The sequence below is a fragment of the Desmodus rotundus genome, chromosome 8 (genome assembly GCF_022682495.2).
Source record: "Desmodus rotundus isolate HL8 chromosome 8, HLdesRot8A.1, whole genome shotgun sequence".
NCBI classification, from domain to species: domain Eukaryota; kingdom Metazoa; phylum Chordata; class Mammalia; order Chiroptera; family Phyllostomidae; genus Desmodus; species Desmodus rotundus.
In genome coordinates this window covers 134,800,651-134,821,388 of record NC_071394.1, presented here as the reverse complement: position 1 = coordinate 134,821,388, position 20,738 = coordinate 134,800,651, and the positions used below count along the sequence as shown (strand labels likewise).

General features: G+C 53.6%; 1 pseudogene; it reads right to left on the bottom strand.

The window, feature by feature from the left end:
* Positions 1–845: 845 nt before the first annotated feature.
* Positions 846–1,061, bottom strand: LOC128781554 (U2 spliceosomal RNA; annotated as a pseudogene).
* Between the last annotated feature and the right edge of the window lie 19,677 nt (positions 1,062–20,738).

The following is a 20,738-nucleotide window of genomic DNA, read 5'->3' as shown; positions in this document are numbered from 1 at the left end:
CGGAATAGCACTGACCCCACCCTCGTGGCCGAGTCCGCGAGCATCGTGCCGAGTGCGAGGGGCTGGTCGTCACAGGGTGCGTGCGAGGGATCCCGTTTGTACGAAGCCGCGGACAGGCGGATGTACATTCATACATTAATTTAACAGCGAACCGCACTGCATGCTTCCTGCTCGGTCCCTTCCAGGCTACCCTCAGGTGCTTTGAATTAGAATATCTGGGGACGGGGTTCCCCAAATCTGCAGTTGGAACGCTTCTCCAAGGTGACTCTGAAGCAGTCAAAGTTCGCAAACCACTGGCCTCCAAGGTGTGAAGGAAGGAGGCGTGGCGAGTGTGGACAGACAGACAGACATGGGCACAGAGACGCGAGGCAACTGCCCTGAGATCACACAGCTGGCGAGTTGGAACAGCTTGTCTCCCGACCCCAGTGTGTGACTGACCGACCGCTCTTACTCTTAGAGGCGTTCAGTTCAGCGGGTCTGTGGGACCTCGAGCCAGCCTACCTGCACTCTGCATCCTGGGCGCCGCCTCCCCATGGAGCCCTTCCCGGCCGTGGGGCACCCCCCGTGCCGCGTGACAGGCGGACGTCCCGGTGGGGCGCGGGGGGCAGTGCGTGTCAGACGAGCAGCTGCTGGGGGAAGGAGACGGAAAGAGGCTGGGTATAGGGGACAGAAGGAGACCAAATAGGAAGACCCGAGTCTCTGCTTCATGGCAAAACGAAGAAATGGCAATCTTTTGATTTTATTATATTTTCTATATTTTAGATTTCTAAGGTTACATTTTTTATTTCAGAAATAATTTTTAAATTTCGAGTGAAACAGATCCACATGAGGTACTAATTCATAGGTGGAGGTCTATTGAGACATTTACTAAATTGAAATTTAAATGAAATAGACTACCATCAAGAAAAGTAGGTTTAAAATGAAAAAAAATTGCAAACACTCCAAAGAGTCCTATTATTATTGAAATAGGTGATATACTCAGAACATTAGCCCCATGTTCCTTTCAGTTTTTATAGAGAAGTTTTCTACACTTGATCTTAGCCAAAAGGCCGAGAAGCGATATAGAGAAGTTTTCTAGAAAAAGCTTTTTTAAGTTGATGGCAATGGACAGGAGGCGACAGAGTTGTGGGATAACCCGTTTCTTTGTGAGAACCCAGTTATTTGGCACTAATCAGCCGCAATTTAGCATTTCTAGCTAATTGCCATGTGGAAAGTTCACATACGCTGAAATCATTCTCATAGTCTTATTAGCAGGTACACCCGTAATTTAGACAGAAAGGAAAAGCAGGTCGTTTCTCAGAAGCAAGCTGGGTCTACAGCTCCTTGAATTTAACCAATTTAACTGATGGAATCCGTTAAAATACCTGAACTGCTTTTTGTCAGCAGCGCTGAGAAGATTCTAAGGAGCCTGCCTGCTCTCCCCTGCTTTCCATTCTGACCCTCCCCCGAGTGCCCAGGATGGGACGCCTGTCGGGTGGGTGCAATTACAGCCGGTTTCCGACAAGGGAGAAGCAGCCCTGGGCAGGGGCGCTGTGCAGGGTCGCCCGCTGGGGGGTCCCGGGCTCCTCCGGCTACATCAGGCCGGCCCTGGCCTTCAGCACTACTAGGGCCGGGCCTACGTGTGATGTGTTGTGGCGGTGTCCTCTGGCCATCCACGCTTCCGTCAGGTGACACAGCATCGCCCTGTGCCGGACGTGTGCCTGGTGAAAGCAGGTGTGCCGTGGAGGTCCGGTTTAGTCAGGTCACACCTCCAGTGGGGTCTGTCGGTAACAGTGCCGCTCACTCGTATGAGACACGGGGATTCTGATGTCTGGCTGTCGGGCTGGCCAAAAATTCTGTACGTTTTTTTCTGTAAACTGAAAGACACATTTGTCATTTTCACCAATAACTTGATGGATTTGGATATTTGGAGTATGTTGGCAATCTCCCACGTGGTAGAACATTGACTGTTCTCAATTAATGTCTCAATTTGATCTCTTATCAACTTCAACTGGTCTGCCCACCCGACCCTGGAGCATCGTCCAGTGAGAACACTCCAACGTGAAACTTTGTAAAACCGCTTTGACACATTCGATCCATCGCAGCACCTCCTCCGTACACGGCACGAATCTTTTCTGTGTGTTTCAGCTGTGTTTCTACCTTTCTTTAAACAATAAGCATAAAACACCAATAATATTGCTTATTTTCTTCCATCTTCATATTAAAATGGCTACACAAAAATTCAGCACTTTTTATATATTTTTGAAATGCACGCTGATGTGACAGCTGTCACAATACAATCTAACAAAATTGTTTCAAATGACGTTAAAGACAACAAGGCGCTACTAGAACCATCGTGCTGAAAAAAATAAACCAACATTTAGGTCAACTCAGTATTTTTTAGCTCATTCCTGGCAAAATAGAACATCTCGGAGATTTCGTTTTGATCTCTAGTTTTGACCTCTCCCTGAACTCTTTCTCACCCACAAACCTGAGACAATGTTGTTCCTGGACGAACTGAGCACAAAGCCTCCTGGTCCCCACAGGGGCTGGAGTCAGGAGCTCCTCTCCTTGTGGACACACGTGCAAGGCTGTGCCCTTGGTGACAGAGTTCTTAACCTGAAGTTCATGGGTGACGCGGGACCAGGGTGGTACGTTAAGCAGGGTCTGCAAACCACGGCTGATGGTGGGCAAGTAGTCTACACAGCCCAAGCCTGCACCCCGACGGGGACAGAGCGCCACCCAGGCCCCCTGTAGCCGTCTCTGCTGGAGACCCCCCATGGCTCACGCGGGACACGGGGTCACGGCCGAGGGAGAACCGAGGGCCCTGCGGCTCTCGCGGAGCTGGAGAGAGCAGCTGGGGGCGTGGACGCTCTGCTGTTGGGTGGCCACTGTGGCCTCCTGGTCTTCGAGGATGGGAGGACGGAGGGTTTGCAGTGACACGCATTAGTCATGGATTTCGAGCTCAGGGGAAAGCTGAGAAGGTTAGAGGGCCGCCCCTGGGGGGCCCAGAAATGTGCCGCTAGGTCCACCCCGTGGGTCCTGTCCACGGTGTGCCGTGGGCGCTCCGCAGGGGGTGACGACGCACGGGGCAGGGGCTGAGGGCCTGGGAGGAAGGAACGAGGTGTGTCGGGACCAGAATGAGTCTCCCGAGCAGGGGTGGCTGGACGGATGTGTGTGGTCATTAGGGGTCACTTATGAGTGTTAGCTGCTCACTGTCCCTGGAGACCCCGCTGTTCCCCCCCAGCAGCGACTCCTGACCCTGGCACCCCAACTGAGGCTCAGCGTCCTCCTCCTGCTCCCCAACTCCCTCCCCCTCCATCACTGGGGAAGCTTCTCCTTCTCCCGGATCCTCTCACCCTGCAGGCTGCACGGGACACACTGATTTTTGTCCTCTGTCATACACGTGTGTGAGTTTTTCTCTGCACAAACATCGTGTTGGACGGAACACGGTAACAGAAATACTGGCTTCGGTGCCGCGTGTCCCCAGACAGCGCTTTTCTCCCAGAGTTTTGGGCACAAGTCTCCGTGCATTGTTTCCTCATCCCTGGTCAGTGCACGTGGTCCGTCGTGAAGTTTGCAGACGGAAGTCGGTGTCGCAGAGCCGCACACGCTGCAAGCCAGCGAGTGGGGTTTGCTGTCGTGGTGGAAATGTCTCCATTTCTGTCCTAGAAGGGTAATGGAGCCCACGTCCCTGTGGGTGGCTTGTGTCTGTGACTGAGAGGAGACTCTGAAGGGCCAGTGCAGCGGTCACCTGGGTGAGACCGAGCCCGGGAGACCATAGAGGGGCCCGCGGTGGACAGGGGTCAGTTCGGGGATGCCGGCCGTAGGGGTTGCGTTTTTCAGGACTTGACACCACCTCTGTGAAAGGGGGGTTGGCAGGCCGAGGGGCTCCCGGGGAGAGGTTCGCAGCCTTACCGGAGCCCCCGATGGGAGGAGACTCGCCCAGGTTCCGGGAAGCCATCAAGCAGCTGTGTCCATCGTGGGCGCCCACGCTTCCCGTCGCTGTGCATGGACGGACGCCCTCGCAGCGGTGAGCCGTGCCACCCCCTAAGGACTGGTGTCCCCGAAGGGCGGTGTTTTCCACAGTTTCGTGGTGAACTGTGGGAACACGTGACCAGTGGTGGACTGTCTCTGAACTTGCGGTTTGGAGTTACTTGCACGAGAACTAACCTTTCCGGAGGAGGCCAAGGCAAAGCGCGAGCTTAGTTAACATGCGAACAGTTTTCCCTTTGCCAGGTTTGAAAATAAGTCAGCAGGTGATGGCGAGATAATTAAAATAATACCTTGTCGGCGTGACGGGGGACCCCGACCTGCTGCGGACAATCAGCCGGTTTCGTGGTTTTGTGATGCTCGACAAAAAGTCTTGATTTTAATTTGAGGCCTGATTCTCAGTTAGTGAGAAGGAATTTAATTAGCATAAAGGTGTCAACTCTTTGACTTCAAACTAGACTATTCCAAGTTTCAATTATATTCAAGTGTGTTGATGCTTTTCAAAGAACAGAACCCACCGTTAAAATCTGGAGGGTTATTCATTCTCGATGTCCAGGAAGTAGGCTTCTTCCTCGGCCGATGGAAGAGCAGCGGCCATCACTGACGTCCCAGAGGTTGGTAAGCGGGTTCACTGGCGTCTGTGGTAGTGACACGTAGCTCACGGGGTAATTTCTGCATTTGGGCCGCGTGGGCGCAGAGTGCTGCGCTTTTTAACCTGGCCACCAGGTGCGATGCCGTCTCTCGTCTGCAAACAGCCGCGGGCGTGTCGTCTTCACATCCAAGGCTTTGGGATGCTCGGAGACCGTCCGCCCACCAGTGGGAGAAGCTCATGGTTCTTCCCGCTACACGTTTCTTCTTCTTTTCTCCATTGATCTGACTTCCTTATGGAAACGGTGCCTTGACTTGTCGGGGTTCCAGCCCATCTTCGGTTTTGCATCTGGCTGTTCCGCGAAGGCGCCCCCACCCCGCCCACTTTCCCGATTCTCCCCTCCTTCTCCATAGAAACCAGAGGAAAACGCCGCACTGCTCTTTGTCTCTATGACTCTCTGTGTCGGAAGGCCTGGGACTCGGTGCTCCGATGCAACTTGGGTAAATGTTTCCCAGTTACGGACAGTGATTCACCCTCGGCAGTGTCTCAGCCAGAGCTTCCATCCATCAGATGTGGTGGCATCGGCATCAAAACAGGGCGATCGTTGCAGGCAGGTCTCTGTTTTTGTTTGCAAACAGGGACAGAAAGGATTTGATTCATTACTTTTTAATGATTTTATTTTGTTAAGTGAGTCCAGAATAATTCAGAGTACTTAATTATTCAATTATATTTACTTATAAATCATGGATGGGAACGTATTTTCAAACGGAGATTTTGAAAGTCACAGGCTCAGCCTCATGGACTGAGGAGAGTTAGCACTGTAGCCAAGCCCCCCCTCAGCGCTCAGACCCCCTCCCGGTCCTCCGTGTCCCCCTTGCTTTTCCCCTTAAACTGGGTGATTCCCTTTCCATTGCTCAGCCGTCCCCAGGGTCTTCCCAGTCCTCCCCCAGAGGCCAGGCGGCCCACGCCCTTCCCGCCTGCACATCTGTCCTCAGAGGTCTGCCAGCCACCGGGCTCCTCTAGAAACAGGGGGTCCACACCCGCTCCCCTCCTCGTCCTTGACCCCACCTCCTCTCTTCCTCGCCGTCTCATTTCCCAGGTGGCTACTTACTAATTAGGCTTCTCCCTCGGCTCCTCACACCCTGGGGAGGCGCAGCCTCTGCAGGGACAGGGACGAGCTTGGGGCTCCAGGGCATGTGACGCCCAGGACGCAACTGGGGACACGCGGAGCTTGGCCCGCAGCGTGTTTAGTGCATGGACCATTTCCTGTGGCCGATTCGGTCGTTCGGATTTCTCTCTGTTGCTGTACCGTCGAGAATACCAGAAATATTCTTAATCATCCCTAAAAGTCGAGTGGGGACGAGGAGACTCGGCAACAGGGAAAAAGAGTCACCGGGAAGGCAGATCACTCACCCCCCGTGCGGTTACAGCCCAGTCGTCTGCAAGCCTCAGGTGGAAGGAAACTCAAAACTCCCGCTTTGAGAGGACGCGTCGAGAGGGTTTCCGATGCGGTGCGTCTGAGGTAAATGACTCACAGGACAGACGGGCAGTTTCCTCCAAAGCAGCGAATAACTGTCGTTCTCTGTTCCGGGGTATTTTGTCCAAATCACAGATGCTATTGGAAAATGAACTTCATATATTTTTAAAAACTTACAGCTGTGAGCTATCTTTTAATCTCTCTGGATTGTACCCTTGTTATAGTAAAATTAAGTCTAAAATATAAACTCTGACCTGGAAATAAACTCATCCAAGGGTAGTTTTGAGACAGTCATCTTCCCTGTAAATACACCGTCAATAGTCAACCGCACAATGCATGCGGTGGTATCGGGCACTGTATTAGCTGACTGGTGAAAATCGGTCAAGAGTTATGGACGGAGAAGTGTTCAATAGCGATCTCCAGTTCCCCTGATGGAGAAGGACATGGTTTTCTTTGAGAGTGGGAGAGATTCAATTAAATGTAACAGGAAGAAAAGGTTACTTTCTATTAAAATGTAAAAGGTTAAAAGTAAGTACAAAAATGTCCCTGACACCATTTTTCAAAGCCTCACCTCATTTTCATCACACAGAAGAGGTGAGTCACGCCCTCCCCTCCCGCCCCAGGCAGATCTGGAGCCCCAAGGCAATATGAAAGGACATCTGTGAGTAGGTCATGGGTCAGTCTCTCCAGAACGAGAGGGGGGCGGCAGGGGGCGGGCAGAGCTCTCTTTTCCTGCGTTACTGGGGTGCGAGGCCCTGTCCGAAGCCTCGGGAGGCCAGCACAGAGCAGCCCCGAGCGGCAAGGGCTCATCTTTGCTTCGAAATGTCGGTGGTTAGAGCCACGACTAGGTTAGGGCGCTGCCTGTGTTGCTGCGTCCCAAATACACTCTGTTACATTTTGATACTTGCATTTCCGAACAACTTGTTTCCTCTGTATTCTTTGTAATGCAGTGTGTTTTAATTCACACACCTAATGTTATTCTGAGCCGTACCCTGAGGAAAGAAAAGGAACATGAGAAAAATCCCCCCACACTGCTGCTCGGAAACAGGTTTCTGGTCTTGTTTTTGATTTTTTTTTTTTAATCTAGAGAAAGTCCTTCCTAGTCCAAAACAGCGTCCGTGGCAGTTTGGCACTGGCATAGACCTTTTATTTTCAGTGGGAGAAAGTATTGGAAATATTTATCTCCCAGCTGCAAAATTATTCCTGTAGTCAGTGTGTCTTTACTCAAAAGCACCCTTCACACGAGCACAATTATATACCCACTTTATCTCCCAACATACTTAAAGGAGCACAGAACGGTTTAAAATCATGCACTAAAATTTATTACACCCACCACTCCGTGTACACAGGCTTGAAAATAGCACAGTAGCGCCGCATAAATCACGTGCAATGTGGGTTTTGAAAGCCTGGATGAGACAGTCAAATGCTAGATCGCAAACAGCAGGCCTGGACTTGGAGAGCCTGGTAACTCGGTGTGATGGCCACGTCCAGCTGTTCCCTGGCTCCGCTGCCCACTGCCGAGCGGGCAGCCTCAGGGACAGTGGCCGGCCGCCGCATGCAGGCCTCCCCCTTCGGGGGCGACCTGTGCAGGGACGTCAGGGGCCCACAGACCTCCTGGGACGCACATCCCAGGGTGCGGGGAAGACGACCTCATGTGATCCATAAAGAGAAGTGGAGTGAGGCCAGGAGGGACAGTCTTCTAGAAATCCCGAGAAAACTGCGCTGAGAGTGAGGAAGAGTCCCCACCGGAGCTTCCGACATGCACTGCTGGTATCATAGCCATTTAAATCTGTTCGCTTGTGGCACCAGCTCCTGGACGAACTGTTGGGGGAAGGCCGGCGGCAGGTGCGGCAAACAGTGCGCTAGGAAGGGCGAGAGAGTGAGACCCCGCAGCGAGGACGGCAGGACCCCTGACAGAGGTGACGCCTCACGTTGCCCCTCCCCCCAGGTGTTTGTCACAATCTAGAGAGATTTGGGGTGTCACTGCTGGGGCGGGGGTGGGTGTTGGTGTCATCAGCGAGCAGGGCCAGGGGTGAGGCTGAAGGTCCCACGACACCCAGGACCGTGTCCACGACACAGAACGGTCCACCCTGGGCCAGCCGAGGCAAGACTGAGAAACCCTGGGAAGCAGGTGCAACGTTGGGCCAGCCCGCCCCCCGCCCCCAGCCGCCCACCCCACCCCCGCAGACCTCTGGCAACACGCCCTCGGCGTCAGTAACGGGAAGCTGCTTTGAGCCCAACGTCAGTTGCCATCAGGTGGCCTGTCACACGGGAAGCTCATTGGTTCTCTCCAGAGTTGCCGCGGCAGCCCGCAGCTGGGCTGGTGGTGTCCGTGGACAGTGGGGGTTGAGCTGGGGGTCGGCACTGCCAGGGCACTGACCCCTGGGGCCATGGGAGCGCCTCCTGCTGGATCTCAGGCCCCTGGCGCAGGGCGAGGATGCGGGGTACCTGCCCACCGCTCCTATTGTCATTGGCGGCCCTGTGGCCCAGACTTGGGCAGAGCCCTGGGTGTTCACCGGAGGCAGCCTGTGGTGTGACAAGGTTGGTGACCAGAGGGTCAGACCCAGCAGCCCCGTCACGGTGCAGAGGGTGCGTCCCAGGCCTGCATTCCCCTAGGAGACTGGAGCCAGACCCCCCCTTTGCTCGTGGAGGCTCGGAGCTCCGCGATACCTCTGACCCTGCCCTGTGACCCAGAACCACAGACCCGTGACGCCTGGCCAGGTGCCTGAGTCAACTGCTCTGAGACCTGGACAGGGGCCCTTTCGGCATTTTTGTCACACTGCCTCTAGCTACCGGATGGGCTGCAGGGATGCCGAGGCGGAAGTGGCCTGTTTTCCTTTTACTAGGGCTCCATGAACTTGCCAGACCATCCCTGACTGTCAGGGATGCTGCTTTACGGAAAAACGTGTGCTGGGGAGTCGATGTGCGGTCAGGGCGTGGGCCTGGTCTGCATTTGCCCTCGGTGCCCAGTGGAACACAGTCTTTGTCGGCGCCTGCGTCCAAGAGCAGGAGCCATCGACCGGACCTATTTAGTGTTCTAAAGGACATTCGGCCACACTGGGGCCTCGGACGTGGGGGCTCGTCTCAGATTTCCTAAGGCCCCTGCCCTGAAGCTTCGGAGACGGAGTGGAGACATTTATGGCAAAGCAGGTGGGTGCACGAGGGGCGCGTGTGGGCAGAGGGATTCATTCGAACGGAATGGACCTGGGGTCGGACTCGCTGGGTCTTCAGGCCGCAGGACCTTGATTCCCCAGGGGGCCCGGTCAGCTCTGGGAGCTCACTGCACCTGCGGGGGGCAGAGCAGCGGCCCCGGTTCCGTGTGGGACGAGGGAGGGCGGCAAGCCTGTATATCACTGACGACCCACGAGCCACTCAGGGCTGAGGTCCCGGTTCCAGGCGCTGATCCCTGGTCGAACTGGCCCCGGTCACTTGTGTTGTCCGCGTGGATTTGCATAAACTGCGGTTGTGCTGACTTGTCCGTGTTCATAGCCCTGCCATGTGACCACTGTTTGTTAACTGTGGCTTTTCTAGCTGATTGCGGGCTCTGCGCCCCTGCACCTCGCAAGGAGTGGAGCTGGGGCAGTATCAGCGGGTGGCAAAGAGCTTGCATAGTAATCCAGCAGCTTCGCCCTTCCCGACCCCTGGTCTGTCCTCCGCGAAAGGACACCCGCGGGCTCCGTCCCCCTGGGTGCCCCGTGGAGTCTCAGAGAGCAGCTGGGGAGTGTCATTGAGAGAAATGTTACTGCAGGAATTCATATTCTCTACGTTTCCCACTTTCCATTTCGGAACCTGGTTTCTATTCTACGCACGGCATTTTCTCTCTACTGTATGTATATCACTGTGTTTAGTTGCTTGTAGTTTTCTGACAAGTGCTAATGAAATACCAACTTGTCAGTTTTTAGTTTTCTTTGCTGGAGCTCTGGGCCTTAAACATTGTTATTTAATATGTCTAAGAATAACCCTTTTGGGTGTAGGCTACATACTCATAGACACTTAACGATTCACATAGGAGGTAGCTTTATTTTTAAACATGTAATTCAATTCACATTGACATTATGCAGTTCAAAAAAATGTGTATTCAGTCTCCTTCCGCTTTGAAGAATTACAGTCCCAGAATGCATTTCCTTCTGTTCTTAATAACACCTGTACCCGCAGATCCGGCCCCGTAGGCGAGCCACGAGCCAGCCTCCACGGCACACGACCTATTTCCAGTGGGTGATTTAAAGCACACACACTCAGGTGTTACCGCTCTCCCCCCTCAGAGACCGTTGGAATGTCTGATCCGCAGGAGAGGCGCCAGCAGAACTATTTGGTGTTTTGTTGTCACCGGGCCCCCTCCCTTTGCGATAACACAGCGTTAGCGTCCTGGAGGACAGACCCCGTAAGCCAGGAAGGACGGCGAGCATGGCGGGGGCCCACAGTGCCTGCCGAGCCACTGAGAGGAGGGCAGGGGCCCTTCTGCTGATTTATTGTGGGATGGGGGAATTGTGTGCTCACAATTCCAGTAGTTCGCCAAGGGGCCTTCCGTAGCCTAGGAATGTTCGGAGTTATAACGTGGTGATTTCTACATTTCCGGAGTCATGTTGCCGATGACCGTTAAACACCGAAAAGCCTCACGGTGCCGGCCAGACCGAGCTTGCTCCCAGGGCTGCTGTTCTGGCTGCTGATTTTGTTACTGTTGCAGTAGGTTCGATGAGCCATCAAAACTTGCAGGTCCAGTTAGCAGCCCTGGCCTTTCCCCTCGCAGAAATGATTCCCTGAACACGAACCCGAATAACTTAAGGGCGTAGAAGACAGGAATCCAACCCGCACACAATTAATCCGCAGCGGTGGCGACCGGATGTTGGTGACCAACAAGGACTCTCGGAATATTTCAAAATCCTGAACAGACACCGAGCCTTTCGGGAGAGCCGCACGTTCGGTATGTGGGCTTCGTCGGCGTATCCCGCCTTCTCTAATCCGACTCTTCGTCTGGCCAGGTTCTATTCACTTTGAGCTGGCACAGCATCTCACTGAACTGTAGTCGTTGGCTCGGTGACGGGACTTCACACACGTGCACTGACCCCCGCACGCCCGCCGCCGAGTGGGTGCCTCCCTCCGAGACACCAGGAGGCTCAGAACCGCCGTCTGTTCCCGCCCCCCCTCCCTGACCGACAGCGGTTACAGCGAAGGAGTAAAGGGGAAGGGCTAGTGCACAACGCGTATCCCCAAAGAGGGAGTCAGCAAAATCCCTGTGATCGGCCAGTACTTGTGAAATACCGACTCTGGGCCAGGTCTCTGCTAAGCCCTGGGGACTCGTCAGTGACCGAGACACAGGCCCCCACCGGGCAAGGCCGACATGCTGGGGCGGGCGGGGGGCGGGATAAATCATGAGGAGCGTAAACACGCACACTGGTGGCTCGCACCACTCCACCATCTCCCCCTGGGATGCACAAAAACGCATCCGGATGAAGGGCTGTGGGTGGGGCCGCTTGCGAAGGCTGTTTCCCTCATTGTTCACATTGGATACCCACCTGCTTTTGGAAACAGAAAGAAGCTCAAGGCCGCCGTCCCCATGTTTATGTTTTATCGCTGCCGAGATGCACGTCTCCACCCACAGGTTCACGGCGTGCAGCCGTCGTGGTCCGCAGGTGCAGGGCCAGGTGTCCCAGCTGGGCACTGCAAGCCCGGGTTTGACTCAGGTAGCCTGATGGGACAGCCAGTGCCCGTGGCCCTTCAGGGGGCACGCCATGTGTGACCCCCCTAAAGACAGACCTGAGACCTCCCACTGGTTCCTGTGGAAGGTCAACGGAGCACCAATTCCAGGCGTGCCGAAGCGTGTCGGCAGCTTCACAAAACATCTGGAGACATCAGGGGGCCGTCTTTGGAGAGGGCCAAGTTGTCCCCTGGCAGGGTGACGCTGTGTGGGAAATGTGGGCGTGGATGACAGACTGGGACAGGGCGTGGGGAAAACCGCTCTCATCTGAGACGCCCCACCCAGGGTTTCCGGCTTCTCTTCCCCTGTCACCTGCACACAGGTGTCAGCCGGGTCCAGAGCTCTGCAGTCATTTAAAGTAAGAATTCCAGGCAGTCTGAGTGTGCGGCTGGTCAAAGGGGCAGGTTTCCGTGGAACCAAAGTTATTGGTTTTCCTGTAATCATGGATTCTTAGGTTTGAGGAAATACAATTGTTTTATGAACAGTGGCTAGATTTTCATTGATTAGCAAAATTAATTGTTCTCAAAGGAGAGAAAAACTTTTCCGTGTACCTGAAAACCATCCCAGGCAAGATCATGTTTGTGGATTTTACATGTCAACCATCTGCGATCAGGTAAAAAATCCAGCAGCCACCTGTAGCAGCTGGCAGGGAGGGCTGCGTCCAGGTGGCTGAGTCCGTAGTCCATCCGTCAGCCCTCAGCAAGGTCAACTCGGCGTCACTCACAGAGGTGTCGGGCTTCTAAGCCTTGCCATTTTAACGATGCATTTCTGCCTGATTTAGAGGTTTTCGTCTTTACCCCTCTGATTTCAAAGAGAACACGTAGGAAGTCGACTTGGAGGAGTGATGCAGTTTTTCTCTGTGAGTTTTCCTGATGACCAGCCGCCAGTCACCCACTTTAATTCTGACCTGATATGTTAAATCCGTTACCAGCCCTGATCGGGGGAGCCTAACAGCATCAAAGGTGATACGGAGGATGCTTGGAAAGCCCAGACGCAACACAAATTAGTGTCTGTTGATGCTTCTCTACGCAGAAGAAGAGGCAGCGTAGGCTCTAAGGCTCAGGGTTTCAGAAATGCCCGTTGTAAGTCATGAATAATTCAGCTGTCAGATCTGGGAGGTAACAGGGTGCTTCTTGACATGCTCTGCAGTGCTCCGCTCCCCCTTGAAAGTAGACGGAGATATTTTGTGAGTTCGCATAGCCCAGTATTTAATCATTCATTATTCATCGGGTAGTAACACCTTCTTCTATTACGATAGGGTAAGGGCCCGTTTCTTGGCAGGACCCAGAAACACATGTACTTTGACCTGTGTCTCAACCAGTCAGGCACCCACAATCGTGCTGAGGGGCTGTAGGACTCATGCCAGGTGCTGAACAGGCTGTAAAGTGTTTGCAGAAGGTCGCTGTCCCCCTGCGGGGACTGCAGCAGGGTGGCTGAATCGAGTAAAACCCGGTCACAGGGCCAGGCCCTCGGGGAGAGCAAAGGGCATGATCCAGAACCCACCCCCTCCACTGACAGGTGTGTCTGCAACCAGCACTTCCCACAGTCGGCAGTCAGTCTGGTCAGCTCGCCAAGGTCCCCGGAGTGTGAAAACTGGCCTTGAGCATCCACGGCTCCCTCCAGGTCCTGCCCTCTGCCGCTCACGGCCGCTGTCCTCCCTGGGCAGAGGTTGCTTAACGGTGAGCACCTGAGGACCCGACTTTGGGAGGCTTCTTGGGGTAACACTGTACCTCTCTCCGCCCCTGCAAGGTTGCCCCAGGTCAGCCCTCCCAGGGAAATGGGAACGCGGCGTGGGGCCCAGGACCAACCCCCCCCCCCCCCCCCCCGTGAGCTAGGGTGGGGAGCGGCAGTCGGTAGTGGGTCCTGTCCGTGTGGGGGGTGGTGGCACTGCACAACCCTAAGGCCACCATGTCCGTGACCACACACGGAGGATTCTGTGCCCAGGAATGCCACGGGCGGGGCCCTGGACGTGCTGGTGCCTGCCGTCACCTGACTCCACCGGGGGACCTTTGCTCAGGACGAGTGTGCGGAGACAGAGGAGCCCCGGGCTCAGGGCAGAGTGGACGGGCAGGCCGTTTGGAACCGGGACAGCGGGCGAGGGCAGACCGGCGGCAGCGGCAGAGGTACCGTGTGGCCATGTGCTGTCAGTTTACGGCTCTGGTAGGACCCACGTGGCCCGGACCCCGCAGAGCCGTTGGAAAGGGTAGGAAGCTGTTCTTGTCAGTGTCTCCTGTCTGTGTCAGTCGCACCAAGAACTGCGTTGTGGCGAAGAACCCGAGGTTTCCGTGCGCCTGGCTTGCCCGAGGGTTGAAACTCGGGGTTCCCCTTCCACGAGAAGTTAGTACCAACGATGGTGCGTTCACTCAGCCTCGTGGCAGCGATTTCAAACCGGCGCACACGACCGCTGCCTGATCTCCACCGCTTGGCTCGTTGGTTATTCAGCAGCTGTGTGAATCGCCGCCTATTTGTGAGTCTCCCCGGTGTCTCCTGTCGTCCTAATTTCACTGAATGGTCATCGAAGAGCAAACTCTCTATGACTCTAGCATTTTAAAGTTCCTTGAAAATCATTCCGTAGCCCGGTACGCAGTCTGTCACAGAGAACGTGTTCCCAGACGGGAGACGCATCTCCTCCTCTCTGTGGGCGGAGAGTCCCACGCCGAGCCCAGGCGGCGATGGTGCCGTCCAGGGCCTCTGCTTGCTGGTCGGTTTCTGCACAGGTGTCCTACTCGCTATTGAAAGGGCGTTTTAATGTTGGGAGTGACGTCCCCAACTATTATTGGACTGTTCATTTCTCCCTCCGGTTCTCGCAGATTTGTTTGGAGGATCTCAGTTTTGGTCCATTGTGGGGATGACCACTCTCCCTTCTTCAAGAATTAATCTTTTATCATTCCGTAATTCTTCTCCATCTCATGACAATTTTTGTCTCCGAGTTTATTTTGATCTCAGGGTAGCCATGCCGACTCTCTTTCGGATGCTGTTTGCCCGAAACAACTGGTTTGGGGCGTGTAAAGTGACTGTCCGGCCTCGCTTGGGAGGCCGGGGCTCACGCTAGCAGCATGGGGTTTCTCTCAGTCTTTTATTTATTTTTCACAGTCACGGGCGCCATTGTTTTGTGGGACAAGTGTTCTCTCCCTCTGAAATTCCTTCGCACACAAACATTTATTTACAACGCGGCTCGTCGCCACTTGGATTCTCCGATCTCCTTCCATTGCCGTCTCTCCTGTCCCACTCCACTCGGGGATTTACTGGTCTTCCAGCACCTCCCAACGCACTCAGCACAGTGCGGCAACGTGCATTACGCGTTTGCTGAATAAATGAGCCAACACAATAAATAAGGAATGAAACCCGAGTCCCACGTCTGCGCCGCACATTCCCTGGGCCAATTACTTACCTGTGCTTGGTGCCCAGCCCTGCAGCTGCCAGTCACCTGGTGGGTGGGGACGTCGCTACCACTCCACAGTGGCTCTGAGTCCCTGCATTGCTTCTGTCCCGCCCTCTGTTCCACCCTGCCGTGCCTGAGTTCTGGTACATGTGCACAAACACACACACACACACAGACACACGCACACCCACATCCGCACACTCAGCCTGTTCTCCTAGAATTCCAGGGGCCAAGGGACCCTGCAGGCCTGGCTAGTGGGGTGCTCCTCACAGGCAGGAAATGTGGCCTCCCCTTCCCAGCCCTGCACCCTTGCTGCCTGAGCAGAACCAAGGTGCTGAGCGCCGGAGCCCCTCCCAGGGAGAGTGCTACCCTGCGCCCCGGCCTGGCGGCTGAGCCGAGCACCATGTGTGTTTGCCCGAGGTCTGTATCCAACCATGGAATGTGAGAAATGGAGACATTTATTGAAGAAGATACAGGATACAAGAAACATTGTACATAGGACAATGACTCCTCAGTCCCCTGCAAAGCAGGCACCTTGGGACCTCACACAGGTCTCCCAATTGCCATCAGCTGCCCTGTTATATTTTCCTGAATCTCATCAAGAGTCTGAAATCTTTTTCCTTTCAAAGGTGATTTTAGTTTTGGGAAAAGCCAGAAGTCGCAGGCACCAAATCTGGGCTGTAGGGGGGCTGAGTCACCTGGATGATTTGATGTTTTGCCACAAAACCTCTGCACGAGACGTGATACATGAGTGGGTGTGTTGTCGTGATGAAGCTGCCAGTCACCGGTTGCCCATAGCTGCAGCCTTCTGAACCATGTGAATAGTTTCCGTGGGGAAATGTTCAAGCTTAATGTAAACTCTGATGCAGATTCGTTGCTCTGCTCGCTCAGTCACTTTGAATGTGAGCTCTGGACTTGACGTCCGTATGAGCCACTCAGGTGGGTACCTACTGTCCTCTGTCGGGGAGCCGCTTTTGGGGACAGGTGTGTGGGGACAGCCGTCCCGGCTGAGGGCAGCTCTGAGGTGTGGCTCCCAGGCACGGGAAAACTGATATTTAGGTCCCACTTAGAGACCTGGATAAATGGATTTTAAAATGATAAAAATAAGACTTTTATAAAAGATAAAAATAAAACATATCATCTTTGAGGTTACCACTTTTAAATGGTTTTTGTTTGAATAATTGCAAGTATTTTTGTAAAACCTGACACAGAGAAAGTGTTGGTGAGCCACCTTCCCAGAGCGGCTGTGCCCAGGCCCCCAGCACCCAGGCCCAGGCCCGGGACGGTCCCTGCCCTAGACTGCCCGCCCGCCTGCCACGTCTCTTCCGTGGCCACCCCCTCGACCCGTGACCGCCGCCTTGTCTTCCAATGTCCGAGACCAGTTCTGCCGCTAAATTGTTTTAAATTGTTTGTAAGTGCAGCTAAGCATGTGTGATTTTTTGTCTGGTTCTTTTGCTCCACACTATGTCTTGGGGGTTCCATCCGTGTGGTTGGGTGTCGCTGTGGTCCATTTCGTGGCTGGCAGCAATGCGACTGTTTGGGAACCCCATCCTCCGCCGTCCGCCCAAGGTGGAGGAGCACCCTGCGTCACTTCCAAGGGCCGCACCCTTGTCACAGTGCAGCAAACAGTTAACTTCCTCACTGCTTCAATCTGGTAATGACCTTGACATTTGAGGTGGCTCTTCAGCTATTTAGCTAACTTGAAGGCAAATTTATTCCCCCTCTCTCTTCTACCTCTGGGATGAAAGAAACTGACGTGTTACGTCTAGTCACAAAAGGACGTGATGGAATGCAATACAGAGTGTGATTCCTGGGTGAGCGGGCAAGGGGGCAGGGACCTCGGTTCTTCACAAACTCTCAGGCCGTTCCGGGAATTGCCTGTACGGTGGCTGGAGAAGTTTTTCTCAGCCTCCCCAAGGGGAATGGTTTTTTCAGTAGATCTGGCCCCTGAGAAATTTCACGAGAGGAACTATAATTTTAGGCATGAAATGACATCGCATAGTAGTCTCCTGAATTTGATTTTCAAGTGAGGGTTTTTGCACCAAGGAAAACAAGAGCTTCCTGTCTTTCGTCATCATCATCATCATCTATCGTTGTTTTCCCGTGTCGAGCGGGGGCCTTTCCGGCACGTCTCTGTGCCACAGTCTTCAAATCTCCGGTTCCCCGCAGGGTCGGACGTGTCTCACAACTGACACATCTCGGGTAAAAGACTGGGGACCTGGGACCTGGGCGGCATCTGGAAGCATCTGTCCAAACAGAGTATTTCCTGTTTTATCGTAGCATCGTGAAGCATTTTAAGAGAAAAGAAGATGCTCGTTGACAGAGAATTCTCTATTGTCTCAGGTTTATCAACTTCAGGAAGATGTCATGGATTCCGGTTCGGGTAGACTTAGATCTTGAACGGGGTATTCGATAAGTACATATTTCTGTACCTTGGTGCTGTAGACAGCCTTCCGGTCAAGGGCAATGTCGCGTGGGGGGGGGGGCTCTAGTTTTGCCCCCATTTTAAAATGGAGTGTGCGTCTCCTCGAGTTTCTAGGCCTGTTACATTCTGGATACAAGTCCTGTATCACGCATATTTTTCAGCTATTCCCTCTCATGTTGCGGCTTGTACTTCAGCTTCCTAAAGAATGCCTTTTGAGGAGGAACATTTTTTAATTTTGTTGACGTCCAGCCGACCATGTTTATCTTCATACGTTGGGCTCAGTCTGTCCAACCTAAGAAATACGTGCCCACCCCAAAGTCATAAACACTTTCTCCTGTGTTGTCTTTGGGTGCTTTCAATTTTACCTGTAATAGTTCGGTTTATGGTCCATTTCAGATCTATGTTTGTCCCTCATGGGAGGACGGGTCAAGGCTGGGTTTTTTGTTTATGGGTTTTCGATGGTTCCAGCTCCTTCTGTTGAGCGGCCTGGCTTCCCCAGTGGGTCGACTCTGCACATTTGGAGAAAATCGCTGCACTGTGCAGGTGCAGGCCTGTTTCTGGGCTTCCTTTTTGCTTCTGTTGAACACGGTGTCTCTTCCTCCTCTGAGTTATTGATTACTGCGCCTTTCCAGTGAGCCTCAGACCCGACAGAGCAAGTCTCCCCACTCTGGCCTCCAGTTTCAACACTGTTTCAGCTAGGCCTTGCCCAGGTCCCTACGGAGTTTGGATCCAGCCTGTCCGGTTTGACGAGAGTCCTGAAGGGCCTTGGCTGAGGAGATGGTGGATCCACAGGTCATGTTGGCGCGATCTCACATCTTCACAACGGTTATCTCCCGATGCGTGAACAGAGACTGATGTGCCATTGACTTAGGTGCTCTATAATTACCCTCGGCGGTATTTCGCAGCTTTAGTATCCAGGTCTTGAACACGTTTTCCTTCAAATTTATTCCTGCGCATCTGAGTTTCATAGTCCTTGCTGAATAGTAGTTTAAAAATAGATGTAAAGTTGGGGCGGGGTTTTGCTGGCACGCAGCCAGACAGTTGGCTTCTGCACAACGACACCGACCTTGTGTTGCGAGGCTTGCTGGGCTCACGGGCTAGTCTCCCTGCTCTCCGGTGGAGCCCGCAGCAGCCTGCGTGGGTCACTGTGTCTTGTGTGCAGCGAAGCAGCGGTGCGCCCCTTCCTCCCAGACCACCACACACGCACCTGGGCAGGCGCTGTCCACGCGTGAGGAGGAAGGAATTCACTCGGCTTCTGCCCCTCAAGAAAAGTGTTGAATAATTTGGCTGCAGCTCTGGTGAGCTTGTTAACCTCTTTTTTATCTAACATGCCACATATCAGCCTGTGACCAGCCACTTTTGTTACAGATTATGATTGTCAAGTGCAACGAGTCCAGGAACGATCTCTTTGTGCAGCCGCGTGTGATGTAAACATATGAATTCCCAAGCCCTGTTCTATTATGAATCCTGGAGAAAAGCACAGGCGTGTGCTAGGCTATTTTTAGACAGACTCTTCTATTAAACGGGCTTCATGAGCACGGCGGCTCACTTGATAAATGGCCATTTCAAACTGAGCTTTTACCGATGCCCGTAGATTTTGAGCACTTTTTAACACTTACGTTTGCGTGCGTATACATAAACCAAGTTTGCGGAGGTATGTTATGATACGGTTGCACAGGGTCACAACGACGAGACACTCTGAACAAACACCTGACCCGTTAATGACAGAAGAGGGTTCCCCTGGGTGATGAGAAGTGGCTCGCGGCAGACCCGCAGCGGTCCATGGCGGAGGGCTGGCGTGGGAGACGAGGCTCTGTGACTTCTTGTCTTACATGCTCTTGCTCTCTCTCTGAACACAAGCCTCATCCACAGGAACTGTCGTTGTCTGGCTTTCAGAGGAGGTCTCTCAGCCCCGGAGAGTCCCGGCCACTTGTCCGGGTCACACGGCTGCACGACCATGAAGCGTGATGTGACAGTCTTCAGTTCTTCACGTCCTAACTGGCTGGTCCTGGCAGAGCAGAGTCCACACACGGGGACTCCTGGTGACTAGAAGGTGCCCGTGTGGCCTGGTTCCATGCGTCCCCGGGGCTCCCTTCAGAGGGGCAGTAGGGAGGGCGAGGGGCAGACGTGAATGGCAGATGTTATCTGCTGGCCCACGACCAGCCTGCGTCTGCTCCCTCTGCCCTGGGTCCTCTGTCACCGCTTCTGATCCTGGGCCAGGGGTGCGTGTAGCATCCTGAGGGGGGCCCTGGCTTCTGCGGGTCCCGTGCCACCAAATCGAAGTCAGTAAGTGTTGGTGTGGCTTTCTGCCAGTTGTCATGGGCTCCCACTCCAACCTGTTGCTAGTCCCCTCCTCCCCATTTTATAGAATTCCATTCCCAGCTGCCTACACCAGTGTTAGCACAGCAGCCTCCCACAGACGGCTCTGCAGCTCCCATCCTGACTCAGATGGAATCATGTCACAAACCCCTTGAGACAGTGCTGTGATACAGAATTACTGTTCCACAGGCACATAGGACTTTATATTGTGTAGTTGTTATTACATACACATAATTATACGTGTGTGTAACATATTTATTATATATATATCATAGTAGTTTTTCATCTCTGATTAAACCCTGACTGATGTGTTAATCTATAGCAACTTCTCAAAGATTTTATTTATTTATCTTTAGAGAGAGAGGAAAGGAGGAAGAAAGAGGGGGAGAGAAACGTCAATGTGTGTTTGGCTCTCGTACGCCCCCTACTGGGGACCTGGCCCACAACCCAGGCACGTGCCCTGACTGGGAATCAAACTGGAGACCCTTGGTTTTGCAGGCCGGCTCTCAGTCCACTGAGCCCCACCAGCCAGGGCAGGACGTTCTTACACATGCTGGTCTGGGCCTGCCCTCCTGTCCCCTGAGGAAACGGCAGAGCGTGGCGTCTGTGTTTCGCGTCACGGGGAGCAGCCCTCACGTTCCCTGAGTTATTGCAATAGTTTATGTTCCCACCAGCAACGCGCGGTGTTCCAGGGACTCCACCTGCCAACGGACATTTATTAGCGTTGGCCCTTTGACAATTAATGAGTTTAGTGGATGTGAAACCAAATTTCATTCTGGTTCTCATTTGCGTTTGCCTGGTGACTAATGGAGTTGAGCATCTTCTTGTCGGCTTCTTGACCAGCTGTGTGTTGTGCGTTGTGAAATGTCTGTTAAGACA